The sequence below is a fragment of the Phalacrocorax carbo genome, chromosome Z (assembly GCF_963921805.1).
Source record: "Phalacrocorax carbo chromosome Z, bPhaCar2.1, whole genome shotgun sequence".
NCBI lineage: Eukaryota > Metazoa > Chordata > Aves > Suliformes > Phalacrocoracidae > Phalacrocorax > Phalacrocorax carbo.
This window is the reverse complement of record NC_087548.1, coordinates 73,054,282-73,072,999: the sequence shown is the minus strand read 5'-3', so window position 1 is coordinate 73,072,999 and position 18,718 is coordinate 73,054,282. Positions and strand designations below refer to the sequence as shown.

Genomic DNA, 18,718 nt, shown 5'->3' with positions numbered 1-18,718 from the left:
AAAGAAAAATTTAAGAAGATACAAGAATGTTTTCCCTTCAATTATCAAAAAAGCATTAAAAAATAAAAGGCATAAAGATTTCACATTGATATCTAGGTCAAGAATACAGAAAGACAGTTCAAAGCACTTAGAGGTTTGTAAATGTTTTTCAAGTGCTGCGCCCTTTGTACGTGTGTTAAGCATGCTATCAAATGACACACAATCATTCATGAGGTCAAGATAAACTCTGCTATATCACTTTTATAGGCCAAAGAATGAATGGCAGAAGTAGGAATGCAACTTGCATTTTGGCTGTTCAGCAGCTTGCCGATTTCTGTAATACAGAGGCCTTACAACCAAATGCCAAGTAACAGTGAGCTGCTCAGGCCCTTTTGGACAGAGTTTTTACCTGCTGGCTCAAAGTGTCAGTCAAATATTTTATTATCAATTAGATTCTTCAACCATTAGACACATGCTACAAAAACAGCATGTTGAAGAGTTCAGAACCTCTCACTGAAGTTTGTACAAGTAGTTTAACCTCATTACAGGAAAGGTTAGAACAGCACATCAGTGCTTGTGGAAGAGGACAGGAGAAAATGTATTTTGTACAGTGAAAGCCCCAAATAAAGGTAAAAAAGGAGCCTCAAGAAGTGGTCAGATTTATCTCCTTTCCTTCCCTCCCTGCAGTGCACTATAAGCCAACTCTGGGCAGCTGGAACTTAACTCTAATGTATCTTTTGTCTAATCCTTTGACATTTATTTTCAAATCCACCCCCTATCTCATTTCCATGCAGATCAGCAGACACTTAAGACTCCTGTGGAAGCAAAACAAAAAAGGTATTTGACAGAGCACTCCAGAGACTAAGCAAGCAGTACCCTGAACACTGCTGTGATCGTTAGACCTTCTACCCAGAGGCTTTGTGCCTCTGGCTCAACTGGGCTGACCTACACCACATGTAGCTGTCCAGGGTAACACACTACCCAACACAGAACCACAGCGCCTTGCTCTTCTAATGTGAGAGCCACACAAGAACTCAAGACTTGTGTTCAAAGTGCTTTGTCTTCCGAGATTCCACACAGGCAGCTGGGAATAAACTCAGCCTTTTCTCCTAATTTCCTTTTTTTGTGAAAATGTGCAAGTTCGGTCATAATAGAAAAGCTGCCAGTGTCCAGTTTTATAGCAGGAATGACAGAACTTCCCAGTTTCCATAGTTTGTTTCAACTCCAGTAACACTGCACTAAAGAACAGTTTATTTTGCACTGGAGCTGAGCCTGCTAAACTAAAGATTACTTAGTCCTCTTTCTTCTACATGCCCCCTCACTTTTGTATATTGTTAGAAATATGCACTAGGGAACTGTCCACAGAACAGCTCATGAAAATTACCACCAAGGTGCCAGGTGGAAAGCCACAGACCCTTTAGCAAAAATAGATTCAATGTCTATGATGCTAAGTGTGAAAAACCAGCCAATCAAGAGAAGACCCTACCAAATATTAAAAAACATTCCTGACATCTGGTCATGCCAGGAATCTGCTATGTGACTCTGGACAAATCGTTTCACCTCAGCTTTCCACATCACAGGGACCTCTTCTATAACCCATTGTCAGTGTATGTGACTGTATATCTTCCAATAGGTTAGAAGTGGTTATTTTTTTCTCTCCTTTAAAAATGTCTGATAGATCTTGTGATTTTTTTCAAGATACAGGGTGAACAGAAAGTAGTAGTTAATTTTGTAGACTAGCTGGGAATTGATGGGTTAGATTTTCTATTTTGACTTGATTCTTGCAGTTTAAGAAAGTCAACATAGGATTATTCCTAGGAGACAGTACCAACTACTGGCTAGAGTCAGATTCACACAGCAGGAGCAGTGAGAACTTAAGTGCCTGTAACCTGCCATAGGAAGCCTCTCTAATTATCAGAATTGTACTAGTAAAAAGTGATTAAGGACATTTTGCAGCATTGTAAGTAATTTATTCATACACTATATGCAGCACCACTTTAAATTACAGCAATAATAGAATCTTGGAAACTACTGGAAACAAGACACTAGATAATAGCTGCTGCAGGAACAGCAGTCATGCTCCAGCACATGACAGAATACTTGATTCCCAAGAGCCTTTCACAAGGTAGATGAAGGACTTGTTAAATTTCTCAGGAAAGACAAATACCTAATTCTGATTTCTTTAAACTTGCTACAGTAGATTAAATACTCAAGTCCAGATCTCATCAGCAACATCAGCTCTTCCAGAGGAAAAAATAAGGAAAGGAGAGACCCTGCTGTTTTATTATTTTGCTGTTTTTAACTAGTCTTGCCCTTTCTTTAGATGAATATTTGTGAAGTCAAGGACGAGCACCAGAGGAACTACAGAAAAAAAAGATGAGGGGAAAGCAGTCTTGCAAGTCAAAGTGAAGAGGAATCAGACTTTAGCTACCAGCTGTATGACAGATTATGCTGCAGCTGGGTCAAGTGACTGATTTTGTCAGTTCTGCACTGAAGGGTTTAACACCAGCTTTGTAAATCATGTTTTTTTTTCAACTGGTAAATCTGCTACCATCATATGGCTGTGCAGAAAAAGTCCAATACTTGCAAAAACTGTTTGGAAACAAACTCTTTGTTCTGTATGTTCAACCCTCATACTGCATACATGCACATTTGAAAGAACAGCTTCTAAATCTTGAATGATTTTCCTACTTTTCTACAGCAAAAGTATACACCTGTGATACTCCCAGGTGCACAGTCTGAGAGGTAAGATGCACCAGAGACAGGAAAACAGAGTAAAGCTTGTCTGCATTCAGCAGCAAGGACAGTGATGGCTACCCAAGAGGTGCAAAAATACAACAGCTATGGAATGGAAGACCTTGCCCAACTTGCCCATTTGGCTATGAGCTTCTATAAGAAATAAAGCTCCATGCCACATTTGGCAGGATGACCTTAAGGAAACACATGGCCAAAGAATGGAGACAGACTGCCTGGCAGACAGGATTAGACAATAAAATCCTGAATTATCAAAACCAAGCAGTTCTGAGCAGCTAAGTAAGTGTTTGTTTCAAAAAGGAACCCTTCCACCCCCCCCCCCCCCCCCCAATTCAACTCTACATGGTAGGAGGGCACAACAACAAAGGCCATTTTGTAACTGAACACAATGACCTGTTATTAACGTCAAGTCTGACAGCAGTGAAAGCAGGGGAAGACAGGCACTACTTATAGATAAACTATATGTATAGCTGCATGTATCACTGGCACATCTCAATTTTATCTGTCAGTTTTTAGTTCTCTCTGGAACAGAGATACACTGAACACTGTTGTACCTATTCCTATTTAAGCTGTCAGACACAAGTTTTTCTTTCCATATGCATTTGGCCAGGTCCTCTGGAGAATTCCTGAGAGTGACCATCAGCTAAGGAATGAAGAAAAACAGTTGACTTACCTTTATACTTAAGAACGCTATACAACTGCTGGTCAAACAATATTTCACTGAGAACCTCAAAAAGACCCCCATTATTTGCTGAAGATTCAGGAGGTATTGTGGACTTTAACATTAGCTTTGAACTCAGATAAACACCTATTACTAAGCTGTTTTCCAAGCATGCATGCTTGCAAGCATTCAAAACAGAAGTTGCAGAATGTAAACTTCTTTCAAACAGGATAAAAGAAGTCTGTATGAAAAGATACCCAAGGCCTGCCAAAACCCCTATGCATACTTATGGTGCTACTGTTTTCCCAGTCTCCAAACTGCCTAGATTTTGCTCTAGAAGTAGTTCTATAGATGTCAATAGATTAAATAGCTCCATTTTCTATTCAATCTAATAGAGTAATTGGACTTCCCCTCCAGCTGCCCACTGCTGTCAAAGTTATTCTGGTTCAACACATTAGTCAGTAACCCTGAGGAAGTACAATATAAGCAGAATTAAGAGTTGTGTTCTTTACGAAAAGAGAAAGACACACATAAAAAAAAGAAGAAAACCGGAAGTCAAATAAGTTACCTGTGATGCAATGCTTAATACCTAAAATTGCCTTCCTTCCTGGTCAGTGACGCTAAGGTAAGCTAGAAGTAAACAACTAATTCACAAGGTCTGCCTGATCCACAGTTCAAGTTCAGTACTGCTGAGAATGAAATTAAAGTTCTCCGTTCTTATCCATCATTGTGCTGATGGAACTCCCTGGTTATTACCACAGCCCAGCAGCACAGGTGTGGATACCACGGTTCTTACAACACAAGCTGCTACAACAGCTTTATAGGTCCAGAAACCATGTTGCTATCCCAGCTCACCATCTCCAGTGACTGAAGGTTCACCTCCAAGCCAAAGGTCCATCCTAGCAAGTAGGAAATCAAGCAAATATGTCTGGGGGCCTGCTTGGATGAACAAGGAACTAAATACCAACATAGAAACGTATACAGGATGTGAAAGCAGGAATATGTAAGTGATATCTAGTCATGCACAGAAGAGGTTAGGAAAGCTAAAGCCCACCTGGATTTGAATTGGTGAGAGATTTGAAGGGCAAAGATCTCTACGCACAGCAGCAGCAAAAGGAAGGCTAGGGAAAACATGAACCCACTACTGAAAAGGGCAGAGAAACTGCTGACCAGCGACACAGAAAAGGACACGATACTTTGTACTTTCTTGCATCAGTCTTTACCAGTACAGCTGGCCTTCAGGGATCCCAGGCCTATGAGACAGTAGAAAGTCTGGAACAAGAACTACTTACCTTAGTGGAGGAAGATCACACTGAGGAATATTTAAACTGCACATACAAAAGTCCATGGAGGCTGAAAGACTGCACCCACAAGCACTGAGGAAGCTGATGGATGTCGTTGCAAGGCAACTCTTCATTGACTTTGTAAGGTCATGGGTAAGAGGGGAAACTTCTGTGCAGTAGGAGGAAGCAAGTATCATCCATCTTCAAGAGGGGCAAGAAACTTGCTCTCTGGGCAACTACAGCTAGTCAATCAACTCAATTTCTGGGAAGATGATTAAGCAGCTAATCATGAAAATCTCCTCCATTCACATGAACGACAAGAAGGTGCCTGGAAGTAGTCAGATTAGATCTGTAAAAGGGTAATCACATCTTTTACAACACAAGTGCCTTGGTGGACAAGGGGAGAACAGTAGATATTTTTCATCTCAACTTTAGTAAGACCTGACACTCTCCCATAATATCCTCACAGAGCATACATTAAGTACACCTACATGTACTTAAATACATACTAGATAAGTATTAAGTACATACTATTTAATTGGGACACTGATGTAGACTGAAAATTGGCTGAACTGCCAGTCTCGATGGGTTGCAAACAGTGGCATAAAGTCCAGCTGGAAACTAGTCACCAGCATCCATCGATACTGGATCCAGTATTGGTTAATATCTTCACTAGTGACCTGGGTGATGGGGCAGAGCATACCCTCAAACTTCAGATGATACAAAAACTTGTAGTGGCTGATAGGCCAGAGGGTTGTGCTGCTATCCAGAGAGACCTCAACAGACTGAACTGGGCAAATGGGAACCTCAAAGAAGTTCAACAACAGGAAAGGCAGAGTCCTCCCCTTTGGGAGGAATAATCCCATGTACATGCTGGGAGCTGAATGGCTGAAAAGCAGCTTGGCAGAGAACCTTGGGGTCCTGGTAGACACTAAGCTGACCATAGGCCAGAAGAACATACACTTGCAGCAAAGATGACCAACAGTCACCTGGGCTGTATTAGTAGAAGCACTGTCAGCAGGTTAAGGGAGATGATCCTTCCTCTCTGCTCAGGACTGGTGAGACTTCTGTGGGGCTGTCTCCAGCTCTGGGCTTCCCAATACGAGACAGATACTGACAGCTATAGTAAGTCCAGTAAAGGGCCACAAAAACCATAAAGGGACTGGTGCATCTCTGAGGTAAGGAAAGGCTGAGACCAGTGACTGCTCAGTCTGGAGAAAAGGCAGCTCAGCAGGACCTTAGCCATAAAAATCTGACAAAGGGAGTAAAGGAGATGGAGCCAGACTCTCCTGTGTAGTATCATGTGACAGGACAATAGGCAATGGACAAACACTGAAACACAGAGAAGTTCATTTGGAAACTCCATTTACATTTAATTCCATAAGAAAACACCTTTTTATGGTAAAGTGTGATCAAGCATTGGAAGAAGTTACTCAGATTGTAGGCTCTAACACTGGAGATGTTCAAAACCCAATTAGACACAGGCCTGAGAAACCTGCTTATGGTGAACCTGCTCTGAGCAGGAGGGTTGGACTAGAGACCTCCAGAGGTGCCTCCAACCTCAGCCATTCTGTGATTCTGCAGCAACACGTAACAAATCTTAAGGAATTATTTGAAATGGACTTCTACCCAGACTCTGGAAGTAACTTGAATCTAGTGAAGGTAACAAAGCCAAGACAGAGGATTCCCACTCAGTTTCCTGTATAAAACCAGTGATACAGTCATTTTCCCTGTTTTGAATTCCTCAGGAATAGAGACACTATTTTCCAAAGGGGAATTCACACTGCCAGACACATACTGTCACATATCAAGAATATAAACTCACTTTGAGCCCCTCAGGAGGGGAAATCCACAAAAAATGTTCACTAACTTACTGCAAATTTACCTTACGCTACAAACTGCTATCTGTCAAGATATAAACCAGTATCTGCTAAACTCCTCTCACTTTTCCTCTGTCAAATGAGTATGACTTCTTTCACAGTGATTCCTGATCCAGTGATGTTTATTGCCCATGCCCTAGATGGTAAATGCTATTTTGACATGGCAGTCAAGGCCTATATTGAATGCAAATTAAAAGTAAATGAAAGCAATAAGCTCTAACCAGTAAGTACTACCATTACAAGTTCAGTTTCAGTGTCATTCCCTTTAAATTCTTGAAGTGTGTTTACAAGGCATTTTTCACATTTAAGAACATTCACCGATCACAGATTACACTACATGGAAGGTATCCCAGCGACTACTCCTGGATCCTGACTGATGTGTACTGGAATCTTGGCAGATTAGTCACAGGAATAACATACATCAAACTGAAATCAGTACTTCATCACCAATGTACGACCACTCTCTAGTCATCTTGCTAAGCACCACAAGTTCTGGCCAGGCAAGAGATTAGTTACCTTGGGTTTCTGAAGTTATGTTTCTCTCTAAAGTTTGACTTTCTTTGGCAAAATGTTACTAGTGATCTGTGATTGTGGCAAGTCAGCATCACAGAGAAAAGCCAAGGACACCACAAAACATTACTGGTGTAAGGGAACTAATACCCATGCTAAAGAAGCTTGCTGGGAGTATGGGATATGCACTTTCTATCCATTATTCATGTCAAAGTCCAGCTATTTCATTTGTGATGCAGATTTAAAGCAGAGACTCTCCAGATTCACACCCCTACCTGTATCCTGTCACTTTGTTCATTCAGTAATTACTTGCTGATAGCTCTAGATTCAATCTCTTCAAAAGATACACATATGCTCTGAATTAACAGGTGTGCTAAAACACTACTTCCACAGCTTCTTCAACAGGTGAAGATTTAATAGATAAATATTAAGGTTATGCAATGTCAAAACTGTTGAACCATACAAGTCAAGAAGCAGCCAGAAAGCTTAGTTTTAAATATTTAATGATGACACACACTGTACAACACTGAACACAGCTACTCTGGAGACACCAATGTAAAAACAGTTTTACTGGAATTTTCCACTGCAGTTAGGGGGAAAGACTTGTTTCTAGAAATGCAAACATTACAATGCCAAATCCAAGTTTTTTCACTGCTCTAATATTTCATTTCTTAAATTTTAAATCGGTTCATCTTGATATTAAGTCAAAACTGAAAGTTCACAGGTTAAACGAAGAAGACAGGTTAAACGAAGAAGTTGCCAAAAAGAATGAAGAGACCCTGTCCCTACAAATCAATGTTTGTTTCTTACTGTCAGTTACTACCTTTAGACACCTCAGCACCACAGTTCCATCTTTTTTTACCTTACAGCTTATTAGTAGTATAGAGGCCAAACAGACTGTTTGCATTACCTGCAAGAACTTTAGGAAAAAGTGACGTTAACTTCTAAACACCTCAACTTACGGTATGCTTGCAAGTCTTTAAATCTGAAATCTTTAAATGTTAAAAACTGGATTTCATTAAAAGTCTGCATTCAGTACTTTCCAGTCTAAACTTTCAGCTTAGAACACTGCCTTATGGGTGGTATCTGTTTCTTTTAAAACCATTGTTGCAGTGGACAAAAAAATCCAACAAAAAATCCAAATAAATTACCCCCAGTCTGTGCAGGTGAAAGTGGGTTAAACCTTTCTGTAAATCAGACAGATTTATATTGGGAAGAGGAATACATTAGGAATATATAACCCCCCTTGGCAAGCACAACAAAAACAAGGACATATTTCTTTGGTTTTGTTACAGCTATGTTCTCAGAAACCATTATGCCAGGCAAGTGTTCTTAACTTGCACTTAAATTAGTATATGAGACACCATGACTCAGGAACTCTTCTTCTTAATTTGATTTCTAGTAACAATATGCTGCAGCACACAGCAGAGATGAGGTCTCAGCTGTTACCAGCTAGTGATAGGTTCATGTCTGAAACAGGAGAGTATGTTGCTGCATATTCATCAAGTTTACTTTCTGTCTCCCCTCACACGAAAGATCGGTCCATTCCAAACAAAGCTTAAAGGCCACTTTTCCCAGTATACACCAGACTGCCTTGTTAAACATGTAAATTCTGTGCTGAGCTTATGTTCATGGTGCAAGCTTGCAGCAGCATTTGTTTCTGTGGGCAAAGCAAACTGGAAACATGATAGACTTCCCTCTGTAAAGGAAATTTAGACTCAACTCTGTGGCGCTACAAAAACAAAGTCCTCAACACAGCTTCACTTATGTTTCTAGATTAAGCTAATAAATATAACCATATCCCATACAGGCTTTGCTTTTACAGCCTACCCTGCAATAGGTAACACATTCAAAAAACAGACATGGAAGTAGCAGCCTTTCAGCACTACCGTCAGAACAGATCTTGCTATTTTAGTCCACGTCTTATGAAGAGTGCAGGCTCTGACAGTTGCAACCAGTGCCAGAGTTGCAGCCCTGAAGTCAGCCATGGGATCCACATCTGTTCAGTGCCCACACAGCTGAAGGCATGAATAGACCAACCTGACAGTTTCTTCCTCCACAATCAGGACACAACTAGAACCAGATCTGCCCATGAAGTAGTAACAGGTGAGGGATCATGATGAGCCACACCTCAGAGGCAAATAGCTCATCAATACACTGCCCTGATAGAGATGTCTCTTCAAGGACTGCAGACAACACGGTATATCTGTAACAGACCTGTAAAGTCAGTACTTGTCTGAGGATTTTGCAGTGCAGAGTAACTGTATCAGTGGCTACATGCACTCTCGACAAAGGATCCCCTGCAACCCTGGCATACAAGAGCAGCTACACTGACCAAGGCAGTTATTTCCATGTCCAAATCAACAGCCCAGCTAGAACAGAGTTGAAGCTCCAGTTTCTTTACAAGCTTCTTATACAAGGCAGGCCTAAAATATGACATTCAAAGTGACTACGGACAGGGATAGTAGTTCACAAAAGCATGACTAGCCAACACAGGAGTACCTGTGTTTCAAAAAGCAATTCCTTTGAACTAGAGTAATTTTACCTAGCAAATATGAACTGTAGGCTAAAAATACCACACCATATCTACTAAGATTCACAAATACAAACCCAACATGTTTTCTGAGGTGGCAGAAAGTAGTAACACAGGGATGTATTTTAATAAACTAAGGAATGACCTCTCTGCAGGTAACTTCTACTAAAACAAAGTGAGATCTCCTTACAGATGTAGTCTCTGCAGCTTTTGGTAAGTAACTGCTCACAGGAAATTCTTCCACTTTATCACCTTCACTCTTAAGCATATTAGTGTACAGTATGGACAGTGGATAGGTCTCCAGCATCTGAGGCTTCCACCAATATTTAGATTAGTTACTGGACAGAGGGGAGCACTGCTGACGCAACAGTAAGTACTAGAGCTCAGAAAGATTTTAGCTTTCATTCCTCTTTGACCAGGTTTCTGTATTTGACTCTTGTCAGTCAGGAAACAATCACCACAGCTACTTGCACTACTCACCTGCAGCACAGTGGGTCAAAAGCCTTAGCTCCACAACAAAGCCAGGAAACTGAGCTAGCTGTTCAGGTTATTTGGATCAGCATTAAATCTAAGGAATATCTGGTTTCAATTCTGTCTCTAAGACCCAGGTCAGCATTTTAATCCATTCCTCCCTCTTACCTTTGCAGTTTCTTCAGAATGGGACATGTTTTAGTCATTATTAAAGCATAGGCAGCAACAAGTTCAGCACAGCAAAGCAAGTTTTAAAAGGAACTCAGACTATGAGCAGGTCTTGTCTGGATGAGAAGAATGATGAAGGCCTAGGACAGCAGTGAGATGTTGAAGACAACCAGACTGAGAAGTTGAGAAAGCCCATAATTAATTCTTGAGCTGAAATGTCTTGTAAGAAAGCATGGGATTCTCCAGTCTGGGAAGCATTTTCCTCCCAGTACTATTCTCAAGGTTATCTTGAAATGAAGCACCAAAATACCTCCTTGTGAAGCCAAGATACTTTCCCACATGCTCATGACTCACCATGTAAAGCACCTCACGCTGACATAGGTAAGATGAACCCTTGGTCTTTCATCAGAAAGTCGTCAACTGATCTTCCCCTTCCCATCAAGCCAGCCATATGCCATGAGTTTTCTAATAAAATATGGCCAGTTGTCACCACTAGGCAGGAACAATACTGGTCAATAATGATATCAAATTCAATACACATAGCAGTAACAGACCTGATCAGAACTATGCTGAGAGTACCCAGCTAGATTATGCCCTTTGTTTTGGATTCAAGGAGCCTTGATTCTAGCTCAGTCTCACAGCCTTGGATAACACTGCATTATCCAAGAGAACTACCTTTCATTTGGAAAAGCAGCAGTCATTATTTTGGAAAGTGACATCCTTATGGGATCCCAGGCATCACTGTAGCAGTACCCAGCAGCTAAACCTGCTCCAGAGTGAGTTACACCTCAGGTCTCTTACAAGCCAGAGAAAACTAGCAACTAGAGTTCACTGTGTGTCTGACAAGGCTGTCTGCTAGCAACAGAAAGTTTCTTTGGGAAGTGGAGGTGCTTCAAGTAGATCAGCAGGCCTATGCTGACTTTCAGTGGCTACCAGAAAACAATCCTTTGTCCCAAAATCCTCAGGAGGAACACGGCTTCTTTTAGAAGTTTTTTCCCATTTTTAGGAGAATTTTCTGCAGGCAACTCTTTCAAAGTTATCTGGATTTACTTCATGTAAGAGTGATAAATTTGTGACTCAGTAAGCAAGGGCAAATCAAGTTGATCTTGCTCTTAAGAAATGCACTATCCTGGTATCTTTTATGTTTGTATGGTTCTACTGAAAACATTCTCAAACATCAGTGACAGATTGAGAATATGCCTTAAAAGTCTTAAAACAGAAAAACTCTGAAGCCCTTACAATTTTTCATGGCTAGACTTTGAAAAATGTCAAAGACATGACTAAAGTCAGCAAGAGGATCTTTACAGAGCATGTCACAGTACCAGATGAGGACTTTCCAACGTAACAGAAAAGCAGTCTTCCTAGGTTTGTTTTTGGCTTTTCTTAGGCTAAAAGCCAAGTGTAAAATGATAGCACAATGTATTTTGAACACAGCTTACGCAAAATCTGCATTTGTGTTCTCAGAGAGACAGTGTGAGACAGAAAGAGCAATCAAGCCAGAGGACACCTCTGAGCAATGGTTACCGTGTTCTGCAAGGATGGCTCAATGAATTTTAAATTAAGTGTCCACAGAGACTGACCTTGCAAAGGGTGAACTGGCTTTCCTTCTCTGTTTTCTGCTGTAAGCACTGATGAAGACAAATGTGACTGCTGAAAAGGTTAAGATCAGAAATGAGAGGTATGACGACTAGGTTGGATGGGTTCTAAACAGCATTATTTATATTAGAATGTGCCCTAAACAGCATTGTTTCTATTAGAATTTAAATTAGTTCTGTAATCTTCAGGTAATTCTAAACACATGTATTTCAATTGTTCTCATCCACTCTTTTCTTACAGTAGACTACAGATTTCACATTTGTTGGTTAGCTCTTCTCCAACTTTAATTTGACATTGCACTTCATCTCCAATTGGCAGCTTCAGTTCCTAGCTCTTGACTGTGTTCCATTTTTGTGTTTTGTTTCTGGGTTTTGTGTGTTTTTTTTTCTCCTCTGTTTCTCTTTACTAGATTCAAGGTCTACACCCTTCCAATATGTCAGCACACTCTTACAAGACTCTTCTTTCAGGAACAATTTAGACTTAAGACCAGTCTTTACATGGACCAGGAGTCTTCCTTAGGATATAACTGATTAACGACAGAGCACTGCTCAAAGAGGAAGACCTCACAGAACTGCTGCTGTACGTACCAGAACGGAACCCCAGAAATGAGCTTTCACAAGGCTTGGTCTGAAGCCGATACATGAGACCAAAATGCCACCTGGTGAACAGAACCAAGTGTAATAGTACATACATAATAGTAACAGAAGCCAACTGGAAATCCTGCTACAGGCAAAAACAGAACCAGAGGTTTTCTCAGAAATTCTTGAGATTTTACAGTTTGTGTTACTGGAAGTTTCTTATACTACTTCAAGACAGAAAATTAGTTTCACTGACCTATTTCTATACTAAAACAAGAGATGGGAATTACAGACTACAATCACAGAACAGCAGTTCTGCTGTTTTGCCTTTAAAAGGACTAATATAGAAGAACATTTTAAAATTCACAGTCAGAATTATTGTCTCTTTAAAAATAAGAAATACTTAACTTAGAGTTTAAGCAAAAAAGAAAAGACAAGAAGCAGAAGAAGATCCAGTCTCCAAACATTGTCAATTTGTTACTTCTCACTTTGATACTCGCAAAGCCCTTCCCTCTTTGCATTCCTGATTCTGATCTGAGGAACACTCCGTTCCCTCCCCACTCAAGCCCAATCACTGAGTATGAGTACCACCAATTTCAGACACTTCCAATAAAAAACCTGTATCATTTCAGTTTAGAGTACAAGAGTATACAAGATAATTTCCAGCCCTCCATAGGAATAATACAAACAAGAACAAAATCTCAGAACAGCAGACCCCAATTCTCCTTCTGTTTTTGGAGCTGAGGTGAACCTGTTCAAGTTTCTCCTTCCTCTGAAGGAAACAAGTATACTTAAACTTCTCAATGTTTATGTCTAGAGACCTGCTGCTGCTGACAGAGGCACTGGTAAACACATCCTCTGGGTCTCTCTTGCATTATTTATTCCACAGATGCACCTTACAGGAATGCAAAAAACCACTTATCTGTTGCTATGTACTTTTATCATTTCACTGGAATATCTTAGAATCTTTCAGGAAAAACTTTTACTGCATGGATGAAAGACAGAGTCAATATTTAATTAACATGTCAAAAAAAACCTTGAAAGCCACTAGCTTAATGAAGGTCAAGCTGTCTCAAGATTTCCATAATTTCAAAAATAAGTGCAGCCACATTTTACAATAGCAAAAGCATTCCTATGGAGAAAACAACTATTTGGATTTAAAAAAAACCAGAGAGATCTCCATGCCTGGCATTTGCAGCATTCTGGACCCAAGCAGAAAGCTCTATCCTTCTTAGAGGACTTTGCATAGCATAGAGAGGGGCAGAGGACAGGAAGATGCATCATCAATCTCAGAGTAACAAGTAGGTTTTTGTTGGCTTGGTTGGCTTTTCACTTGCTTAGAGCTTGGCTTTTGAGCAATGCTTGCAGCCTTCCTTCAGCTCTATACAGTGCTGTTGGCTTGGTTGGCTTTTCACTTGCTTAGAGCTTGGCTTTTGAGCAATGCTTGCAGCCTTCCTTCAGCTCTATACAGTGCTGTTGGCCCCTTCTAATACTGCTGTATTTGTATCAGAAATCTACTATGCAGGCTCTGAAAGAAACTTACTGCACCACTGAAGTTCTTGGCTGCAAACCTGCTCAGCAGCCTTAGGGTGAGCTGCATCGGTGTAAGGATCCTCTGCCCCAGGGAAAGTAGGGACAGAATCCTGTAATGAACTTAGCAGCAGCAACGCAGCACATGGGGTCCAAACAGAAAACAAGCTACATAGTTGCTGAAGGTGAGATTAGCATATTTTGTAGTTCAATCTTACGGTATTATTCTCCTCAGAGTGGTTATGCACTAATGAACAATCGTGTGGTCATAATGTGGTTTACAGGAAGTGACAGCAATATACATTCAGAAGTAAATCCTCCTCTCAATATTATTCAGCAACATGAAAAACAAGCAGCCAGCTTAAGCTGGAAGTAACAAAGTCTGAGGGGACTTGAATTTCAGTAAAGAGTTTTACCTGGGGGTGAAAAGGCGTGTGTGGGGTAGGGAGGGGGTTTAAAATGGAAATGCTGTCAAAGCTTTAACTGTAGCATAGCTAAAAGATTGTATAATTACCATTTATATAATTCCTGCAGAAATTTAAGGGAAAAAACCCACCTTTAGCTTTGTTCCAAGACAAATTGTGCTTCTGCTTCAGATCTCCTAGAGCACTTCAATTTTACCTCGAAAATACAGTCCGGGGGTATTTAATTACCCTGTCAAGACCACTAAATGGGCTGGCACCATACCCCCCCTCTCAATCTTTGCTGACTGATAGCATCAGTAAATCTCACGAGCATTAATTAAACGTCCAAATAGGATCCCCTTTTGCTACTCACTAGATCAATGTTCTTTAGTGCTGGAACAAAAAAACCCCAAAATATCAAGAAGGTAAGAAGGGTTTCTCTCACCTTCACAGCTCACTTGTCTCTGGTATTTTAATAGACTTTTTATACAACTCATATTTCATTGTTCCCCAGGGACATTAGTTAATAAAAAATACTACATAAAATGACACTACCAAAATTTTCTTCTACAAGTATCAATGGTGAAGGCAGGAACAATCTTTCACCTGCTGCACTAGCTCAGAACTCACACTAGCATGTTTCTTTTTTCAGCATTTTGTTATTTTCCATGAAGTGTACACAGTGTTTAAGAGTACTACCATAGGTAGATGTTCATAAGAGTGGAGACCTTGAGCAGTTAAGTTAGAGGATAATTCCTTTAAAAGGAATCTTAATGTAAATTTAAGTAGTGGTTCAAGGCACCAAGTGAAGTTAACATTGGATAACAGAGTTTTAAGGATACTCTGCCTCAGAGGACACTAATCAAGTTGTGGCACATACCTCACTTTAAGTCTTCCCTTGCTGTATGGTGCCTCTTCAGGCATTTGTAAAGCTCATAGTTCATTATTCACTCTTCAACTGAAGTCATAACTAGCCCTTCTCATTATACAGCTTTCTGCAGCAGGGCAGTTAACTGGGTGATGATGGCAAAGTGGGACATCTGTGCTTGTAGCCAAAGAATTTCTCAAACTTCACTCCAACAGGAAGTTGGCAGAATGTTACATGTTAAGCCTGATTTTTTTTAATATATGCACAGCTATAAAGGAGTGGGAAGAAAACCTACAGATTTAATACTTCAGATAGACATTTAAGAAATATTTTATTCCCCTGACAGGTGATAATTATCCATGTAAACACCCTAATAGTCCAAAGAATTTAAAAGAGGAGGAAACCTTACTAAACCTGATTTTTAAGAAGCATTAGCTAGATATAAGGTAGCATTGATTATCTGGCTGTATTTTAAAAAGGGCAACTCCTATGTCTCTAGCCTGGACGTACTACTTTCTTTCCCCTTTCCAATGCATATTTGCATACATGTCTATGCATGTATTATCAGCATTAATGAGTAAGAAAACTATTAGCCAGTTCTTACATGCTGAGACTTCAGGCCCTCACGCTGGAGAGCTGGGGATAGGGCAGCAGGAAGCTCCTCAGCCCCAGTTCACCTGGCAAGGGAGGAATGAGCACTGCATTACTGCCATCTGCAGTGTCCCCTTGGCAGCTGTGATCCACAAGAGACCATGTCCATCATTCAAGCAGCCTAGCATCCATGGAGAAAAGCCAAAGAAATCTTCCTGTGTCCTCCTGGTACCCCTAATCATCTAGGTAAAAAACTGCCTCCCATTGAGCAGCTTAAAACACCTCTACACCAGTTCAAGCATAGGTCATTTGTTTGCCTGCTCCTCTTTAGACAAAGAATCTTATCACACTTTCTTGTTAATGTACAAGTCTTCTGAGCTACACAGATATTCTTATTGAGATAGTCTCACAAAAAATTCACCTGTATTTTTTTTGGTTGTTTTTGAAGGAGTTTTTCCAGGAGGGGAAGCCACCGAGGATTTCCTCTCTCACAAGCAGAAGCCATGCCAACAAAACATGCATTGAATTTTCTTATCACTATATTTAAGTCAGTGACTCTTACATGCTGTTTGCTCCTCAGTTTTCCACGTTTGGGAAGAAATCATCTTTCCAGGACAACCCAAATGAAAAGAGTCATGGATAAACAAGTGGGTAGACAGAAAAAAAAAAATCACTTCAGGCACAAAAATCCACATTTTTCACTGGCTCTTAAACTGAACAGAGCCCAAGTGCTTCCCAGCAGCAGCTTCTTCCAGAAGAGAAGCCAGAAAATGTTTTACCTCTTCCAAGATACAACTAGTTTTCACACTAAAGCTGCATAATTAAATTAAGCCTGACCTTCACAGGCTACCTGCAATACAAATAAACCTGTTTACACTGCAAATAAGCCAGAAGTTATTCCACAGAGGGGACCATCTAGCATGTGTAGGTATATTGCCTAGCAGAGTGGGGTTCAAGATCACCACACTTAGCTGTGGCTTCAACATCAATGCAAGCCCACCCCACAGCTTTAATACTCAGGTCAAATCAGAAGACAACACAACTGATACCAGGTTAGACAAGACCAAGACTGCTATGACTTGCTTTGGAGGTACAGATCTGAAGTTTGGCTGATATACTTTGCAAATAGTTCAGTAAAGTATTCCATAAAGCATTCCATAGGACGATGTTCATTTTAAAATAGTACAGAGAATAGGTTTTAATACTGTTACCCATACAGAAAAAATTCAGCCAGCGCTTTGCAAATGCACTTTTTCAAAATACTTCATTTCAAGAAAACAGTAGGTGGCATCCTGTTCTAGGGATCAGATAAATACATCCAATGAGTAACAGGCCAGTGCATAGCAGTGGATCAGAAGTATGTGTCATGGCCCCAGTCTAGAACTTCACATATCAGGATCAGGACAATTCCCGCTCAGTGGGAATGCTCTCAGGTCAACCACAATATGAGGATTCATCACATAGACAGGTTCCTTCCAGTAGACTAACAGGAAACAAACTTTTCAACCATCCATCTAGTGAACTACTTAAATATTTCTACAGAAGTCCTAAAAAGGTACAGAGAGAACAAGCATCTAATTTTATTCTTTTGAAGTCAAGATATCCACTAACATTATCCTGTTCCATCATTTTTCATATGAAGGTATATATTAAAAAATCTCAATGATATAAATTTTTTAAAGCTGAAAGAAAATCAAAGGATTGGATTCTGAGTTTGCCAGATTTTTTTTTCATTTGAAGTAGCAACTCTGGACAAATGGGAACATGGTGGTCTATACACTAAGCCTCTGCAAAGGTCTGAGCACTGAGAACAGGTAAGCGGCTCCCTCCACAGGCAAAGGCCTCAGACATCACCTTTATCTCTGCTCACTATTGTCTCCAGGCTGATCTGATGAATGTGAATTACAAAGTGCTTCACAGTAGGCTGGTCATTTCTGTTGGTTCACAGATAAAGGAAGATGCTCTTGCTAAGTCTTCTTTCAAGTCACTGCCACAGACATCTTAGTTCTTGTAACAGGAGAAGCAACTGTCCAATGTACAAACACCTTAGCCTTAAAACATATTTGGATCCCCCTAGTCTCTACTCCTTCTGCAGTATGGAAGAAAGTAAAATGCCTCTCTAAACAGCATCCTGGGAGAATCCAGTCATGAAAGCTTGGTCTAAAACCCAGCTTGTATCCAAGAAGGAAGAAGAGTAAAGTAGAAGGGAGTAAAGCAGTTTTCCCCCTTGAGACATGCACACTAGCACTGAAAGATGCTGCTTTCAGTTAAACAGGTGAATGTGGGTAGCTAGAGTCAGAATTTTACCTGTAATATGAACAAGCAGCATTTACAGATACTTTTCCTAAACATATTTTCTTTATTTTGAGGTCAAAAAAAAAAAAAAGAGGTCATCATTTTGGCTTGTGACAACTCAAGTGTCCTTAGCTAAAGAAAAACTGAAACATCTAGGGCACGTATCCCTGAAAATTTATACATAAGCTTTAGCCTGACTGCAAGGCTCACTGTCTGATATTGTTTGTAACCTCTAATCCTACATTCGTGTCCTGGGAAAACAGGAAAGGAAAAGCACCAGTGTCATCACCCACATCTGTCTACTGTTTTCAATTACTGCCCCCAACTTCTTTTTACAATTAATTTTTTAGCTGCAGAAATACAGTGATTGCATCATTCACTTAGCAAGATGAAAGAGGATTAAGAATTCATATACTGCACCAAATAAGTCACTGGAAACCCACTTTAGGGGATCATTTTGATTTTGGAGACCTGGCTTGATTATCTAAGACAACATCCTTTTTGCCTGGATATACCGTCACCAGAACTTCGAACTTATTGCCCTGGACAGATGCATTTTATTTGTCCAATCCAAGGCGTTCAACACAAAGATACAGTGTACCTGCAATACTACTGAA

At 40.3% G+C, this 18,718-nt stretch overlaps 1 protein-coding gene across 8 annotated transcripts in view; it reads right to left on the bottom strand.

Moving 5' to 3' along the window:
• Positions 1-18,718, bottom strand: part of ELAVL2 (ELAV like RNA binding protein 2) — a 96,399-nt gene that overhangs the window by 10,100 nt on the left and 67,581 nt on the right. The window lies entirely within an intron of this gene.